Source organism: Arachis hypogaea, chromosome 2 (genome assembly GCF_003086295.3).
Source record: "Arachis hypogaea cultivar Tifrunner chromosome 2, arahy.Tifrunner.gnm2.J5K5, whole genome shotgun sequence".
NCBI classification, from domain to species: domain Eukaryota; kingdom Viridiplantae; phylum Streptophyta; class Magnoliopsida; order Fabales; family Fabaceae; genus Arachis; species Arachis hypogaea.
This window is the reverse complement of record NC_092037.1, coordinates 39922443-39939035: the sequence shown is the minus strand read 5'-3', so window position 1 is coordinate 39939035 and position 16593 is coordinate 39922443. Positions and strand designations below refer to the sequence as shown.

The 16593-nt window shown below is 37.9% G+C and overlaps 1 non-coding gene across 1 annotated transcript; it reads right to left on the bottom strand.

Annotated features, from left to right (window-relative positions):
* Positions 1–13147: 13147 nt before the first annotated feature.
* On the bottom strand, positions 13148–13251 carry LOC112763574 (small nucleolar RNA R71). Its single transcript, XR_003182900.1, has one exon. It is a non-coding gene; the product is annotated as a small nucleolar RNA R71 (small nucleolar RNA).
* Between the last annotated feature and the right edge of the window lie 3342 nt (positions 13252–16593).

The window sequence follows — 16593 nt, the reverse complement described above, 5'->3', positions numbered from 1 at the left end:
TTAGGAACTAAGGAGAATGATAAATAAATGTATTGATGTATTTATTGTTGATTTTATACGTTTGGAGTTTGTATTTGTTCTCTATATTATCGATTTTGTTCTTACACCGCTGTCACGTAAGATATTCCGTTAATTATTTAATTTTGACTTTATGGTAGGACTATATTAAAGTTAAATGAAACTTTTTCGAATTTAAATAGGACACTTTAAACTTTAAGGATTAAAATAGAATTACGTCCAAATATAGAGAACCAATTTAGTACTTTATCCGATTATTTAGATAGGTTATTTTTTTATTTAGATTTAAGATGGATTTGATAATTCTCAATTTTAGCATTATAATATCACAAGATACACACTGTTTTCATCCATTATTGGCTTTAGTCAAATTTCAAACTTGTGTGCACCTATTATAAGGGAAAGATCATCACTACGGCTATAGATCATGGACTAGAAACAGTTATATTTGGTAGATAAATTATGGATTGAGACATTATTTTCGGAGACAATTAGTGTATTTTATATTTATTTTGATAGAAAAAAATAGAGAAGTCACAACTTATTTTTTATTTTTTTAATTATTTTTGTTAATTTTTTATAATTATATTTTTTATTATTATTATTTTTTCAAATTTTTTAAATAAAAAAATAAGAATAAAATAAAATTTTTATAATTTATTTTAATTTATCATTAAATAAAATAAAAAATACTAATTTTTGTATTATTATTTTTTGTATTTATTTTTAATGTCTTATTCTATTTTTAGAATTAAACGCAGCTTACTAGACTACGTTGCGTTCAATTGGGTTGTTTTTGTTTTGCCATCTCTGAAACCAGGACAAATTAACCTGCACAAAAAATAACCCAATGCACTAAGACCCCTACCCATTGAACGCTCACGTTAAATGGTGTTTCTGTATAATTCAGCTCTGACCACCATATAACTTGCTATTGGGCGGATGTTCTTTCCCTAGAAATTTTATATTTGAAGGAAAAATGTTTCATATAAAATCTGAAAAATTAAAGGGGTGATGAACATTCTTTAATGCAAGTAGCATCATTCTGTAATTATGAGACAATACAGAATATCTTCATTGAGATTACGAACAGATAAATCTAGGGATGACGCGTGCAAAACATTATAGGGGAGATTTTTCAGATCAATTAAATATTGCAATTGGAAATTACAAAATAAGTGTATTGGAGGAATTGTTTATTATTTCAAAAAAGTACATTCTGTAATTATAAGGAATGCCTTTTGATATGGATGTAAAATAGTCCCTAAAAATTTAGATATAAGTCATTTTTATTCTTAAAAATTTTAAAAATTAATTAAATTAATTTTTATATAAATTTCTTTTATTTTTTTATAATATTAAATTTAAAGTATTTTTTATAGTACTAATTTTAATATTATTCTTTAATAAATAAAATTTTCTTACATAAAATAATAAAAATAATTTAAATTATTATAAAATTATTTTGTCATTTGTATTTTAAATTTTATATTTTTAAAATATAATTCTTTTTATAGCAATTTTTTTATTTAAAAGAATTTATCAAATTATTGTTGATTATATATTTAAAAATTTAATATTTTAAATCTTATTATATAATATAATATTTATTTTAAAATTTAAATCTTTTAAATTTTTTAAAATTATAATTTCTATTATTATTTACTATATATGATAGAACTTAATAATTGAAAAATCGATTTGTGAGATCACTTATTGAATCTTAATATTTTAATATATTTTTTTAAAATAACTACTATATTTATAGAGGGAAATATAAAAGTTTAAAATATTTAAAATAATTACTATATTTATTTAGTGAAATCCAAAATATAGTTTTAATATTTTGGATTTTACTAAATAAATATAGTAGTTATTTTAAATGTTCTAATCTTTTATATCTCACTAAATAAATATAGTAGTTATTTTAAAATATTAACAAACGAGAAATTAAACATTTTAAATTTTACTGAATAAATATAATAGTTATTTTAAATGTTTTAATTTTTTATATCTCACTAAATAAATATAGTAGTTATTTTGAAAAAATTATAAACTTAAAATATTAAATTTTTAAACATATAATCAACAATAATTTGATAAATTTGTTTAAATAAAAAAATGTCACTATAAAAAATTACAATTTGAAAATATAAAATTTAAAATACAAATAACAAAATAATTTTATAATAATTTAATTATTTTTATTATTTTATGTAAAAAAAATTTTATTTATTAAGGTATAAAAAATATTATTAAAATTAGTACTATAAAAAATACTTCAAATTTAATATTATGAAAAAAAATAAAAGAAATTTATATAAGGACTAATTTGATTACTTTTTAAAATTTTAAGAATGAAAATGACGTCTAAACTTTTACGGACGATTTTGATTATAAATAACTTTTTTTTACGTCAAGTGATACGTGACATGCTAAGTGTCACTGACCTGACACGTCAACCAATCATATTGTGACATGTGGCATTAACCTGTCACGTCATCACGCCATGTGGCACTTAACGTGATACGTCATCATGCCGTTATCATCTAACTAACGGAAGGATCAATTTGACTTACGTTTTATCTTTTAAGGACTAATGTGATTAAAAAAAATCTTTTAAATACTAATTTAAAAAATAGATAATCTTTCATGGATGAATTTAAATATTTAACTATTAACTTTTTTAATTTTATTCTTAATATTTTAGATTGAGTTAGTGTCTAAAAATAACTTATACAAATAAAAAATATTAAAAAATTTAAATTAAATTAAACGTTAAAAATAGTTTTATAAAAAATTACAGAGTATCAAAGATAAAAATTATATTTTATTCAAAGAACAATGTTAGGGGGTCAGCAATTTTTGTGATTGTTAGCCATCAATTAGCCATCAATAATGATTTGATGGTGTGAGATTGGTGTGAGATTTCATCCAATGACTCACCTTCCTCTGCTAGTTATATGCTGGCCAAAATTCAACAAAATTGCTGGTCCTCTAGACTTTTCCTTATTGAAATTATATTTATGAAGGTCGTAATTGTGATGACAGCAACGTCATGATGACGTCAATATAATGTCAGTCATTATTCGTGACTCTGGTCTGCTTTCTTAATTCCTAGCATACGGACGAAGGAGATCCATACATTATGAGGCCACTATATCAATAATGAGAACCATATCTTATTATAGTTTTGTTAACCTAATGAGTAAAGGAAGAAGCACTGCTCAATAACGTTTATATTCTTTCAAACCCTTGCATAATAATGTGATAATAGTGTCCCAGTATATATGGAACTCGTTGACCTTTCCATAAAGATTTAATTGGTTCATGATTATTGGATCAAATTAATTATTCTAGCTTTATGTGATGCCACAAATTTCAGTGCTCACACTGTAAACTACATAGTGGATGTTTCTTGTACGGGTTGAGGGATGGATCGGGAACTTGCGAGTCGAGGCAGATGCCGGATCGTTTGACTGGAACAATGGAGGGAAGTACCTGCAAAGACACTCCGACGCTCAAGTCAGAATGGATCTGAAAGGTATAAGATGTGAGGAATGGATGATTACCTGAAGGGGCCTGGGTCCTCTATTTATAAGTGATGGTGGATGTCTTATCTTATCTTATTTGGTCAAGATAAGGGAGACGTTTGAATTCGTAAGTTGGTTGGGAACTCCTACGGGCACATCGGAACCCTCCAGAAGGTTCCGATGGGCCGGACCTGGGTGACTGGGTTTAAGGATCATCCCGGGCTGCGGGATCCGTGGGTCGGGTCCGGAACAGTTGCCCCCGCAACGGGAGAGCAAGCGAGGTCGGTCTATCGCTGGGAGGTGTAGTTTTGACCATTGGTGGCCTTCTTTTGTTTTTCTCGGGTAGTCGCCTGATTCTTTTTTGAAGAGAGGTCGGTGTGTCGGCCCTGCTTTGTATGGCTGTGCCGAAGTTTTGGTTTGGCCGTTTTGGTCTAGCGCGACTCTTCTGTTTCCCTGCGCCCGTTGCGTTTTTCGAGGCGTTCTTCATTGGTTTTCTTCTCCGAGGGGGCATTTATTGTGAGGGGATATTTTTAAGTGAATTTCCCTTGTTGCCCCTACATTTCTTTCTACTTTTCAGGGTTATTGGCGTCTTTCTGCCCTTTTTGAAACCGTTTTGGCTTTCCTTCTTACTTTCCTCGTTTGTTTCATTTCTCTCTAACTCTCTTTTTGAAAAAATCTCCTTCTCTCTGTTGTGTATAGTGTTTCTTCGAGTTTGAGTTTTCTGCTTCCTTGCTCCATTGTTTTCAGGCTCATCTTCCGCGTTATCAGGTTGGTATCCTTCTCTATCTCTTATGTGATTTGTATTTGTCTGCAAAGCTATTTTTGTTTTATGTTTGTTTAGTATGGGTTGGGATTGTGTCTGGCATATGATGGTCTCTGTATGGTGGTTCTTGCCTTCCATGGGGTAGTAGGTTTTGTGAGGGGGATGAGCGCCACTGTTTAGTAGTGCGTAGTGATGTCTATTTGGTTTCTTCCACCGTTTTCTACCGCGAGGTTTGGCTGACGGTGGTGCTCATCGCTGTTTTAGGTATGGCTCGTCGGAGGACTGAGGTATGAGGGCTCCGGTGGCCCCAGTGGGGGTGTTCCTTCCCTTTATTCCTGGGTTACTAGTGATGTGTGGGGGACGCCGTCGCGGATGACGGAGGCGGACCTCCAGCGGCTCCGTGATCAGGGGGCTGTTTGTGGGGGTGGCAACGCCGAACGCCATTATGAGCTTTCCCTTCTTGGGGTTGATGAGAGGGTTTGCTACACCAACCTCGACTCACTGACCGTTCCGGATTGGATGTGGGTGTACGAGGCGATGTTCACCCGACTTGGCATGCGACTCCCTTTTTCTCCTTTTGTCCAGCAGCTATTGAGTTGGTGCTCTGTGGCGCCGTCCCAATTGCATCCGAATAGCTGGGCAGCGATTCGATCTTTCGAGCTTGTGTGTGAGTTTTTGGAGCTTCCTGCCTCGGTGAATGTCTTTCTCTTTCTCTTTTTGTGTACCCTTCCGACTAAGGAGGGGAAGCACAAGAAGGGGTTTGTGTCTTTTAGAGCTCAGCCTCATCGTCGGGTCTTCGGTTTGTATGATGATTCCTTTCATGGGTTTAAGAGTGGGTATTTTAAAGTCCGTCCTGCAAGGGGACATCATCCGTTTTGGTTGACGTTGGAAGGTGAGGGACGGTTCCCCACATATTGGAATTTTGGGGCGGGGCCATCCGTCCTTACTCGGGTGACGCAGGAGTTCTTGACTGCGGAGGATCGGGACGTCACTCTTGTTCTGTGGCAGTTGTTTGGGGAGCGTCCTCTTAATCCCCGGGACGTAATGGGTGATCCCGTTGCCTGTCGAACCTATGTTGGTGTGTGAGATTTTTTTTTGGCTTTCCGAGTTGGGTACTTAGACTTTTCTTTTCTTTTTGCAGTTGAGATGGCTGGGGGTTTGACAACTCTTGCAAGGTTGAAGGCTCAGTTATCTCAGGGGACTCCTTCGGGTGGTACTCCTTCTACTCCGACCTCGCGGCCTAGTGGTGACGCGAGGACTGTCTCTGAGGATCTCACATTGACTGGGGGTGGGTGATGATTGGATTCTTGATGGTTTAGAATTTCACAAATGAATTCTCGTTGCAAGTATAGTTTCTAAACCAATCACTAATCCTTTCATACAAAAAGTTGTTTGTCACTAAAACAAACCCCTAAAATTAATAACCGAAGTATTCAAACCTCGGTTCGTTCTCCCTAGGAATTGTAATGAAGTGTTTTGTTATTGGTTGTGAGTTATTTTTGGGGTTTTAATAAGAAACATGAAAGATAAATGGCAAGAAAGTAAACTAAGGCCTAAAAAGGTCTTGGCAAGGGTTGGTGGTCAAGGATCTCTATCCTAATCACTAACCACAATATGAGAATTGGCAAGGATTAATCTCATTAAATCATCCTCTAACTAGTAGTAAAGGAAAGTCAAATGAGCTATATCAATCCTAGTCCATAAGTCCTAACTCTTCACTAATTCAATTAGTGAGAACTAGAGTCAATGGATCCCAATCATCAATTACTTGGACATTAGTAACTCAAGAGCTCCTAAGTTACCTTTCCAAGCCAAGAGTATAAAATTCTACTCTAAAATCCAACCAAGCATTTCATCAAACACTTGGAAGGCATAAAAGGAAAGCATAGTAAAATTGCAAGAAAAGTAAATCTACACTACTCAATTGCAAGGAATTAAACAATAACAAATCAAATGAACACAATTATTATGAATTACCTCTAATTGAATTGAAAGAGAATAGGAGGAACAAAAGTAGATCTACAACAAAGTATAAGAACAACATAACGGAAATTACAACAAAAGAATAGAGGAAGATGAATGTAACAACAAATAATTGAAAGGTAGAAGTAGAAGAAAGCAAAGATTAAAACCTAGATCTAAGAACTAATCCTAATCCTAATCCTAGAGAGAAGTGAGAAACTCACTTCTCTCTCTAGAAACTAACTCTCACTACTAAACTAAGCTAAACTAAACTAATGGTAACTAACTTCTAAAGTATGAAAAGTATCCCCATTCCCCCTTCAATCCTTGGCTTAAATAGCATCAGAAATGAGTTGGATTGGGCCCACAAGGCTTTAGAATTCGCTGGCCACGTATTGCTTTAAGTGGACCATATGGCAGCAACGACGCGTGCACGTACAGTGCGCGTACGCGTCACCATCCGCGGTTCAACCATAGCAAATCTTATATCGTTTCGAAGCCCCGGATGTTAGCTTTTCAACCCAACTAGAACTGCATCATTTGGACCTCTGTAGCTCAAGTTATGGTCATTTAAGTGCGAAGAGGTCGGCTTGACAGCTTTCCGGTTCTTTCATTTCTTCATGAGTTCTCCACTTTTCATGCTTTCTTTCTTCATTCCCTTGATCCAATCTTTGCCTCCTAAACCTTAAATCACATAACAAACATATCAAGGCATCTAATGGAATCAAGGTGAATTAAATTTATTTATTTTAAGACCTAAAAAGCATGTTTTCACTCTTAAGCACAATTAAGGGATAATATACAAAACCATGCTAATTCATTGGGTAAATGTGAGAAAAGGTCTACAAAATACCCTAAATTCAATACAAGATAAACCGTCAAATTGGGGTTTATCAGTGGGACCGAAGGGTTAGGTCGGGGTGTGGGAGCTGATGACGACGTGGTTGTGGTGTCACCGGAGGGTGCTTCTCGTAAGCAAAAGCGGTCAGAGGATGATGATAGTGAGAATTTGGTGGATGGGGAAGGTGCGGTTCCGTCGGTGATGGATCGCCGTTTCGATGCCCCAGCTTTCATCGATCAGTTCCTTATGCCTGGTATGGAAGATTTTTTCCGTGAATGTGATGTGACTTTTCAGGCTAAGTCTCTTTATCGTTCCCTTCTTCGTTCTGCTGTGATTGTTCGGAAGGTCGAGCCTGTGATGGCACAGGTGGGCCTTTTGGATAAGAAGTTTCGTCAGTCTCAGGTCGAGGTGGCGAGGCTGAAGGGGTTGCTTGCGGATGCCAAGTCGGCGAAGGAGCGGGCAATGATGGCATCCGAGGAGTCTGGTGCTGAGATCCTTCATCTTTCCTAGGTTGAGACTTCACTTTTGTCTCAACTTGGTGAAGAGAGGAGGAAGGCTTCGGATGCCGAGTCCCGATCAGCCGTGCTTTTGGATGATGTTGGTACGTTGAAGGATGAGGTGGCTGGTTTGCAGGCGGAGGTTGTGGGTTTGAGAGAGGAGAAGACTGTGTTGCTTGCTGATGTGAAAGAGGCTATTGCTGCTACCGAGGAGACGATGAGGGCCCAGGCTCTGGTGTTGGTGCCCGGAGCGGACGTGTTCGTGATGGGAGCTTTTAAGACTGTCCGAGATGGCGAGATTGTCAGCCTTGATTAATTTTTTATTGTGACTTTTCTATTTTGGATTGTTTTGTGTTTTTTTGGCCATGTGGCCGTGTAACCGTAAACTCGTGGTTTTGGACTTGCTTTTAATATCGTTTAGGCCGTTCGGGCCTTTTCCTATATTCCGTTTTAAGCTGTTCTGTATTTTGGTTATTCGTATCCTTTGTTTGGGGCGAATGGACCGTCGTGGGGTTGATTTCTCGTGGATATCCGTACTTTGGGCCGGGGGGTGATCAGTCCCCCTAGTTGTAGCCGTGTTTTTGTTCCTCATTTAGGGAGAGAAAAATAGCTTAATGGAATTTTATTAATGGTTGGGCCTCGTTAAAACCCTCCGTTTATGGCGGGAAAGAGTACCCGATATTGACACTTAAAATGTAAATAAAGGGCAAAAAAAAAAAAAACAAAGGAGAGGAACAATATAAGAAGAAAGAAATAAAGTTAAGGGATGACCAATGGGGGTTAGTCTAGGTGTGGTATCGTCGTAAGTTGGCGGCGTTCCATGTCCTCGGGATTTCTTTGCCGTTTAGCCGCTCGAGCTTGTATGCTCCTTTTCCGATCACGGCTTTGATTCTGTAAGGTCCTTCCTAATTGGGGGTGAGCTTTCCTTTCCCCGGGGTCGGGGCTCCGACGTCGTTTCGTCGTAGGACGAGGTCGTTGGGTGCGAATTCTCGTCGGATGACGCCGTGGTTGTACCTTAGACTGATTCTTTGTTTTAAGGCTAGCTCTCTGATGTGGGCTATGCTTCTTACCTCGTCGATGAGGTCTCGCTCTGCTTCTTCGTCATTACCCCCGACCGTTCTCCTTGGGCTTGGGTCTCCTATCTCTACTGGGATGATAGCCTCCACGCCGTATGTTAGTCGGAAAGGGGTTTCTCCGGTGGTTGATTGGGGGGTTGTTCGGTACGACCATAAAACTGACCCGAGTTCGTCGGCCCACAGCCCCTTGGCTGCATCGAGTCGCTTTTTCAGTTCTTTGACAATTATTTTATTTGCGGATTCCACTTGCCCGTTTGTTTGGGGGTGTTCTACCGAGCTGAAGCGGTGGGATACATGCATGCCTTCTAGAAATTCTCTGAATTTTCTATCGGTGAATTGGGTTCCGTTATCTGAGATGACAATTTCGAGGATCCCGAACCGGGTTATGACCTGTCGCCAAAGGAATTTTCTGCACTGGGCTGCCGTGATGGACGCCAGGGGTTCGGCCTCGATCCAGTTGGTGTAATAGTCAATGGCGACGATGAGGTACCAGAGTTGACCAGGCGCCGTAGGGAAAGGCTGACGTTAGGATTTTTGCCAATAAAGAATTTCATAAAAACAGTCGCGTTGTAGATATAGTCTCTAAATCGACAGAAATCCCTTCGTACAATGAGCGGATAATTTATACGCTTTTTGGCATTGTTTTTAGATAGTTTTTAGTAGGTTTGAGCTACTTTTAGGGATGTTTTCATTAGTTTTTATGTTAAATTCACATTTCTGGACTTTACTATGAGTTTGTGTGTTTTTCTGTGATTTCAGGTAAATTCTGGCTGAAATTGAGGGACTTGAGCAAAACTCTGAAAAAGGCTGACAAAAGGACTGCTGATGCTGTTGGAATCTGACCTCCCTGCACTCGAAATGGATTTTCTGGAGCTACAAAACTCCAATTGGCGCGCTCTCAATGGCGTTGGAAAGTAGACATCCAGGGCTTTCCAGCAATATATAATAGTCCATACTTTATTCGAATGACGACGACGTAACTTGGCGTTGAACGCCAAGTTCATGCTGCTGTCTGGAGTTAAACGCCAGAAAAACGTCATGATCCGGAGTTGAACGCCCAAAACACGTCATAACTCGGAGTTCAACTCCAAGAGAAGCCTCAGCTCGTGGATTGATCAAGCTCAGCCCAAACATACACCAAGTGGGCCCCGGAAGTGGATTTATGCATCAATTACTTACTCATGTAAACCCTAGGAGCTAGTTTATTATAAATAGAACTTTTTACTATCATATTATCATCCTGGATTGTATTTTGAATCCTGTGATCACGTTTTGGGGGCTGGCCATTCGGCCATGCCTGAACCCTTTACTTATGTATTTTCAACGGTGGAGTTTCTGCACACCATAGATTAAGGGTGTGGAGCTCTGCTGTACCTCAAGTATTAATGCAATTCTATTTTCTTTTATTCAAATCTCTCTTATTCTTATCCCAAGATATTCATTCGTACCCAAGAACATGATGAATGTGATGATAAGTAACCCTCATTATCATTCTCACTTATGAACGCACGTGATTGACAACCACTTCCGTTCTACATGCAACCGAGCTTGAATGTGTATCTCTTAGATTCCCCAACAGAATCTTCGTGGTATAAGCTAGATAGATGGCGGCATTTATGAGGATCCGGAAAGTCTCACCTTGTCTGTGGTATTCCGAGTAGGATCCTGGGAATCCGGAAAGTCTAACCTTGTCTGTGGTATTCCGAGTAGGATTCCAGTAATGAATGACTGTGACGTGCTTCAAACTTGCAAGTGCTGGGCGTTAGTGACAGACGCAAAAGAATCAATGGATTCTATTCCAGTAGGAGCGGGAACCAACCAGTGATTAGCCGTACTGTGACAGAGTGCGTGAGCATTAGCTTTCACTGCGAGGATGGGATGTAGCCATCAACCATGGGTGATGCCTCTAGACGATTAGCCGTGCGAGTGACAGCCGCATAGGATCATTTTCCCGAGAGGATTGAAAGTAGCCACCGCTGATGGTGAACCCCTATACAAAGCTTGCCATGGAAAGGAGTAAGAAGAATTGAGTAGAAGCAATAGGAGAGCAGGCGTCCTTGAGCCATGCAGCATCTCCATTCGCTTATCTGAAATTCCCACCAATGAATCTGCATAAGTCTTCTATCCTTTTTATAATCTATTCTCTTATTTCTATTTTCGAAACCCATAAACCAATTTAATCCGCCTAACTAAGATTTGCAAGGTGACCATAGCTTGCTTCATACCAACAATCTCTGTGGGATCGACCCTTACTCACGTAAGGTTTATTACTTGGACGACCCAGTACACTTGCTGGTTAGTTGAACGGAGTTGTGAGCTTCTCTAACAATGCCTGAAACTCTTTAATCACAATTTCGTCCACCAAGTTTTTGGCGCCGTTGCCGGGGATTGTTCGAGTATGGACAACTGACGGTTCATCTTGTTGCTCAGATTGGGTAATTTTCTTTTCAAAAATCTTTTTCAAAATTTTTCTTTTATTTTCGTTTTTCTAAAAGAATATTTTCAAAAAAATAAAATAAAAATACAAAAAAATTAGAAAATCATAAAAATCAAAAATATTTTGTGTTTCTTGTTTGAGTCTTGAGTCAATTTTTAAGTTTGGTGTCAATTGCATGTTTTTAAAATTTTTATTGCATTTTTCGAAAATCTCATGCATTCATAGTGTTCTTCATGATCTTCAAGTTGTTCTTGACAAGTCTTCTTGTTTGATCTTGATGATTTCTTGTTTTGTGTCTTTTGTTGTTTTTCATGTGCATTTTTGCATTCATATTTTTCATACATTAAAGATTTCTAAGTTTGGTGTCTTGCATGTTTTCTTTGCATCAAAAATTTTTCAAAATTATGTTCTTGATGTTCATCATGATCTTCAAAGTGTTCTTGGTGTTCATCTTGACATTCATAGCATTCTTGCATGCATTCATTGTTTTGATCTAAAAATTTCATGCATCGAGTATTTTTGTTGTTTTTCTCTCTCATAATTAAAAATTCAAATATCAAAAAAATATCTTTTCCTTATTTTCCTCCAAATTTTCGAAATTTTGGGTTGACTTAGTCAAAAATTTTCAAAATTAGTTGTTTCTTACAAGTCAAGTCAAAATTTCAATTTTAAAAATCTTATCTTTTCAAAATCTTTTTCAAAAATCATATCTTTTTCATTTTTTATATAATTTTCGAAAATTTCAAAAATTATTTTTCAAAATATTTTCAAAATCTTTTTCTTATCTTTTTATCAAATTTTCGAAAATTAGCTAACAATTAATGTGATTGGTTCAAAAATTTGAAGTTTGTTACTTTCTTGTTAAGAAAGGTTCAATCTTTAAGTTCTAGAATCTTATCTTGTAGTTTCTTGTTAGTTAAGTCAATTTTAAAATTAAATCTTTTTCAAAATATCTTTTTCAAATATATCATTTTATCTTTTATCTTATCTTTTTCAAAAATTTTATCTTTTTCAAAATTTGATTTCAAAATATCTTATCTAACTTCTTATCCTCTTATCTTTTTCAAAATTTGATTTCAAATCTTTTTCAATCAACTAACTAACTTTTTGTTTGTTTCTTATCTTTTTCAAAACCACCTAACTACTTCTCCCTCTCTAATTTTCGAAAATTCTCCATCTCTTTTTCAAAAATTCTTTTTGTTTTAAGTTTTAATTTTAAACTTATCTTATCTTTAATTTTCGAAAATCACTAACCCCTTTTTCAAAAATTATTTTTCGAAATTTCTTTTCTCTTCTCTTATTCTATTTAATTAATTAATTACTAACACTTCTCTTCACCTCTCTTCATCTAAGAATCCGAACTTCTTATATCCCTTGTATTTGGATTCTTCTACCCCTTTCTTCTTCTACTAACATAAAGGAATCTCTATACTGTGACATAGAGGATTCTTCTTTCTCTTCTTGTTTTCTTCTCTTTCATATGAGCAGGAACAGGGAAAAAGGCACTCTTGTTGAAGTTGATCCAGAACCTGAAAGGACTCTGAAGAGAAAATTAAGAGAAGCTAAATTACAACAATCCAGAAACAACCTTTCAGAAATTTTCGAACAAGAGAAGGACATGGCAGCCGAAAATAATAATAATAATAATGCAAGGAGAATGCTTGGTGACTTCACAAAGCCAACATCCAAGTTTGATGGAAGAAGCATCTCCATTCCTGCCATTGGAGCCAATAACTTTGAGCTTAAGCCTCAACTAGTTGCATTAATGCAACAAAACTGCAAGTTTTATGGACTTCCATCTGAAGATCCTTATCAGTTTTTAACTGAGTTCTTGCAGATCTGTGAGACTGTAAAGACGAATGGAGTTGATCCTGAAGTCTACAGACTCATGCTTTTCCCTTTTGCTGTAAGAGACAGAGCTAGAATATGGTTGGATTCACAACCTAAGGATAGCCTGGACTCCTGGGATAAGCTGGTCACTGCCTTCTTGGTTAAATTCTTTCCTCCTCAAAAGTTGAGCAAGCTGAGAGTGGATGTTCAAACTTTCAAACAAAAAGATGGTGAATCCCTCTATGAAGCTTGGGAAAGATACAAGCAGCTGACCAAAAGATGTCCATCTGACATGTTTTCAGAATGGACCCTATTAGATATATTCTATTATGGTCTATCTGAATTTTCGAAAATGTCATTGGACCATTCTGCAGGTGGATCTATTCACCTGAAGAAAACTCCTGAAGAGGCTCAAGAACTCATTGACATGGTTGCAAACAACCAGTTCATGTATACCTCTGAGAGGAATTCCGTGAATAGTGGGATACCTCAGAAGAAAGGAGTTCTTGAAATTGATGCTCTGAACGCCATATTGGCTCAGAACAAAATGTTGACTCAACAGGTCAACATAATCTCTCAAAATCTGAATGGATTGCAACATGCATCCAACAGTACTAGAGAGGTAGCTTCTGAAGAAGCTTATGATCCTGAGAACCCTGCCATGGCAGAGGTTAATTACATGGGTGAACCTTATGGAAACACCTATAATCCATCATGGAGAAATCATCCAAATTTCTCCTGGAAGGATCAACAAAAGCCTCAACAAGGCTTTAACAATGGTGGACGCAATAGGCTGAATAATAGTAAGCTATATCCATCATCTTCTCAGCAACAGACAGAGAATTCTGAACAAAACACTTCTAATTTAGCCAATATTTTCTCTGATCTATCAAAAGCCACTTTCAGTTTCATGAATGAAACAAGATCCTCCATTAGAAATTTGGAGGCACAAGTGGGCCAGCTGAGTAAGAAAGTCATTGAAACTCCCCCCAGTATTCTCCCAAGCAATACAGAAGAGAATCCAAAAGGAGAGTGCAAGGCCATTGATTTGATCAAAGTGGCCGAATGCACTAGGGAGGAGGAGGACGAAAATCCTAGTGAGAAAGACCTCCTGGGACGTCCTTCAAGCAAGAAGGAGTTTCCTATTAAGGATCCAGAGGAATCTGAGGCTCATCTAGAGACCATAGAGATTCCACTAAACCTCCTTCTGCCATTCATGAGCTCTGAAGACTATTCTTCCTCTGAAGAGGATGAAGATGTGACTGGAGAGCAAGTGGCTCAATATTTAGGAGCTATCATGAAGCTGAATGCCAAGCTGTTTGGTAATGAGACTTGGGAAAGTGAACCTCCCTTGCTCATTAGTGAACTAGATACTTGGATTCAGAAAACTCTACCTCAAAAGAAACAAGATCCTGGCAAGTTCTTAATACCTTGTACCATTGGCACCATGAACTTTGAAAAAGCTCTATGTGATCTGGGGTCAGGGATAAATCTTATGCCACTCTTTGTAATGGAGAAGCTGGGAATCATTGAGGTACAACCTGCCTTGTTCTCATTGCAATTGGCAGATAAGTCATTGAGACAAGCTTATGGAATAGTAGAGGACGTGCTAGTAAAGGTTGAAGGCCTTTACATCCCTGCTGATTTCATAATCCTAGACACTAGGAAGGAAGATGATGAATGCATCATCCTAGGAAGACCTTTCCTAGCCACATCAGAAGCTGTGATAGATGTCAACAGAGGTGAGTTAGTCCTTCAATTGAATGGGGACTACCTTGTGTTTAAGGCACATGGCCATCCCTCTGTGACAAAAGAGAGTAAGCATGAAGAACTTCTCTCAGTTCAAGGTCAAGAAGAGCCCACACAGTCAAACTCTAAGTTTGGTGTTGTGAGGCCACAACCAAACTCTAAGTTTGGTGTTCAAACTCCATATCCAAACTCTAAGTTTGGTGTGGGGACTACACACTAAAATTGACCTGATCTCCTAGTGGCTCCATGAGAGCCACTGTCAAGCTATTGACATTAAAGAAGCGCTTGTTGGGAGGCAACCCAAATTTATTTATCTAATTTTATTTTATTTTGTTTCTTTGTTATTTTTGTGTCTAATTAGGTACATGATCATGAGGAGTCACGAAAAAATCAAAAAAATTAAAAACAGAGTCAAAAACAGGAGAAAAAAATGTTCACCCTGGAGGCAGCGCAGACTGGCGTTCAACGCCAGTAAGATGCATCTGGCTGGCGTTCAACGCCAGAACAGAGCACCATTCTGGCGCTGAACGCCAGAAACAAGCAACAACCTGGCGTTTAATGCCAGGAATGTGCACAGAGAGGACAAACTGGCGCTGAACGCCAGTAACAAGCATGAAACTGGCGTTCAACGCCAGAAACATGCATTACATGGGCGTTGAACGCCCAGAACGTGCATCAATGGGAGTTTGAACGCCAAAATGATGCATAAAGGCATTTTACATGCCTATATGGTGAAGGAATGGTATTTCTTTTCATCTCAGGATCTGTGGGCCCCACAAGATCCCTACCTCAGGATCTGTGGACCCCACAGGATCCCCACCTACCACATTCCCACCTTTTCTTTAATCCTAATCACACTCTCCTAATCCAAATCTCATTTCACTCTTCCCCATATCACACTTCCCAAAAACCTTCACCAATCACCTCAATTCCTCTTCCCAATTACCCCATTCACCATTCACATCAACCTCCTCTTCCCCATAAACCCCACCTACCTTCATAAAATTCAAATTCATTTTCCCACCCATTCCCACCCAAATTGGCCGAACCTATACCCTCCCCTCTCCCTATAAATACCCTTCCACTCTTCTTCATTTTCCCACATCACAAACCCACATTCTCCCACATAGCCGAACCAACTCTTCTCCCTCTCTTCCCTATTTCTTCTTCTTCTTCTCCTTTTCTTTTCTTTCTTGCTCGAGGGCGAGCAAAATTTTAAGTTTGGTGTGGTAAAAGCATAAGCTTTTTGTTTTTCCATTACCATCAATGGCACCTAAGGCCGGAGTATCCTCTAGAAAAGGGAAAGGGAAGACAAAAGCTTCCACCTCCGAGTCATGGGAAAAGGAGAGATTCATCTCCAAGAGCCATCAAGACCACTTCTATGATGTTGTGGCAAAGAAGAAGGTGATCCCCGAGGTCCCTTTCAAGCTCAAAAAGAATGAGTATCCGGAAATCCGACATGAGATCCAAAGAAGAGGGTGGGAAGTTATAACCAACCCCATGCAACAAGTCGGAATATTGATGGTTCAAGAGTTCTATGCCAATGCATGGATCACTAGGAACCATGATCAAAGTATGAACCCGAATCCAAAGAACTATCTCACAATGGTTCGGGGGAAATACTTAGATTTTAGTCCGGAAAATGTGAGGTTGGCGTTTCACTTACCCATGATGCAAGGAGATGAACGCCCCTACACTAGAAGGGTCAACTTTAATCAAAGGTTGGACCAAGTCCTAATGGACATATGTGTGGTAGGCGCCTAATGGAGAATAGACTCCAAAGGCAAGCCAGTCCAACTAAGAAGACTGGACCTCAAGCATGTGGCTAGAGGATGGTTGGAGTTCATCCAAAGATCCATCATTCCTACTAGCAACCGATCTGAAGTT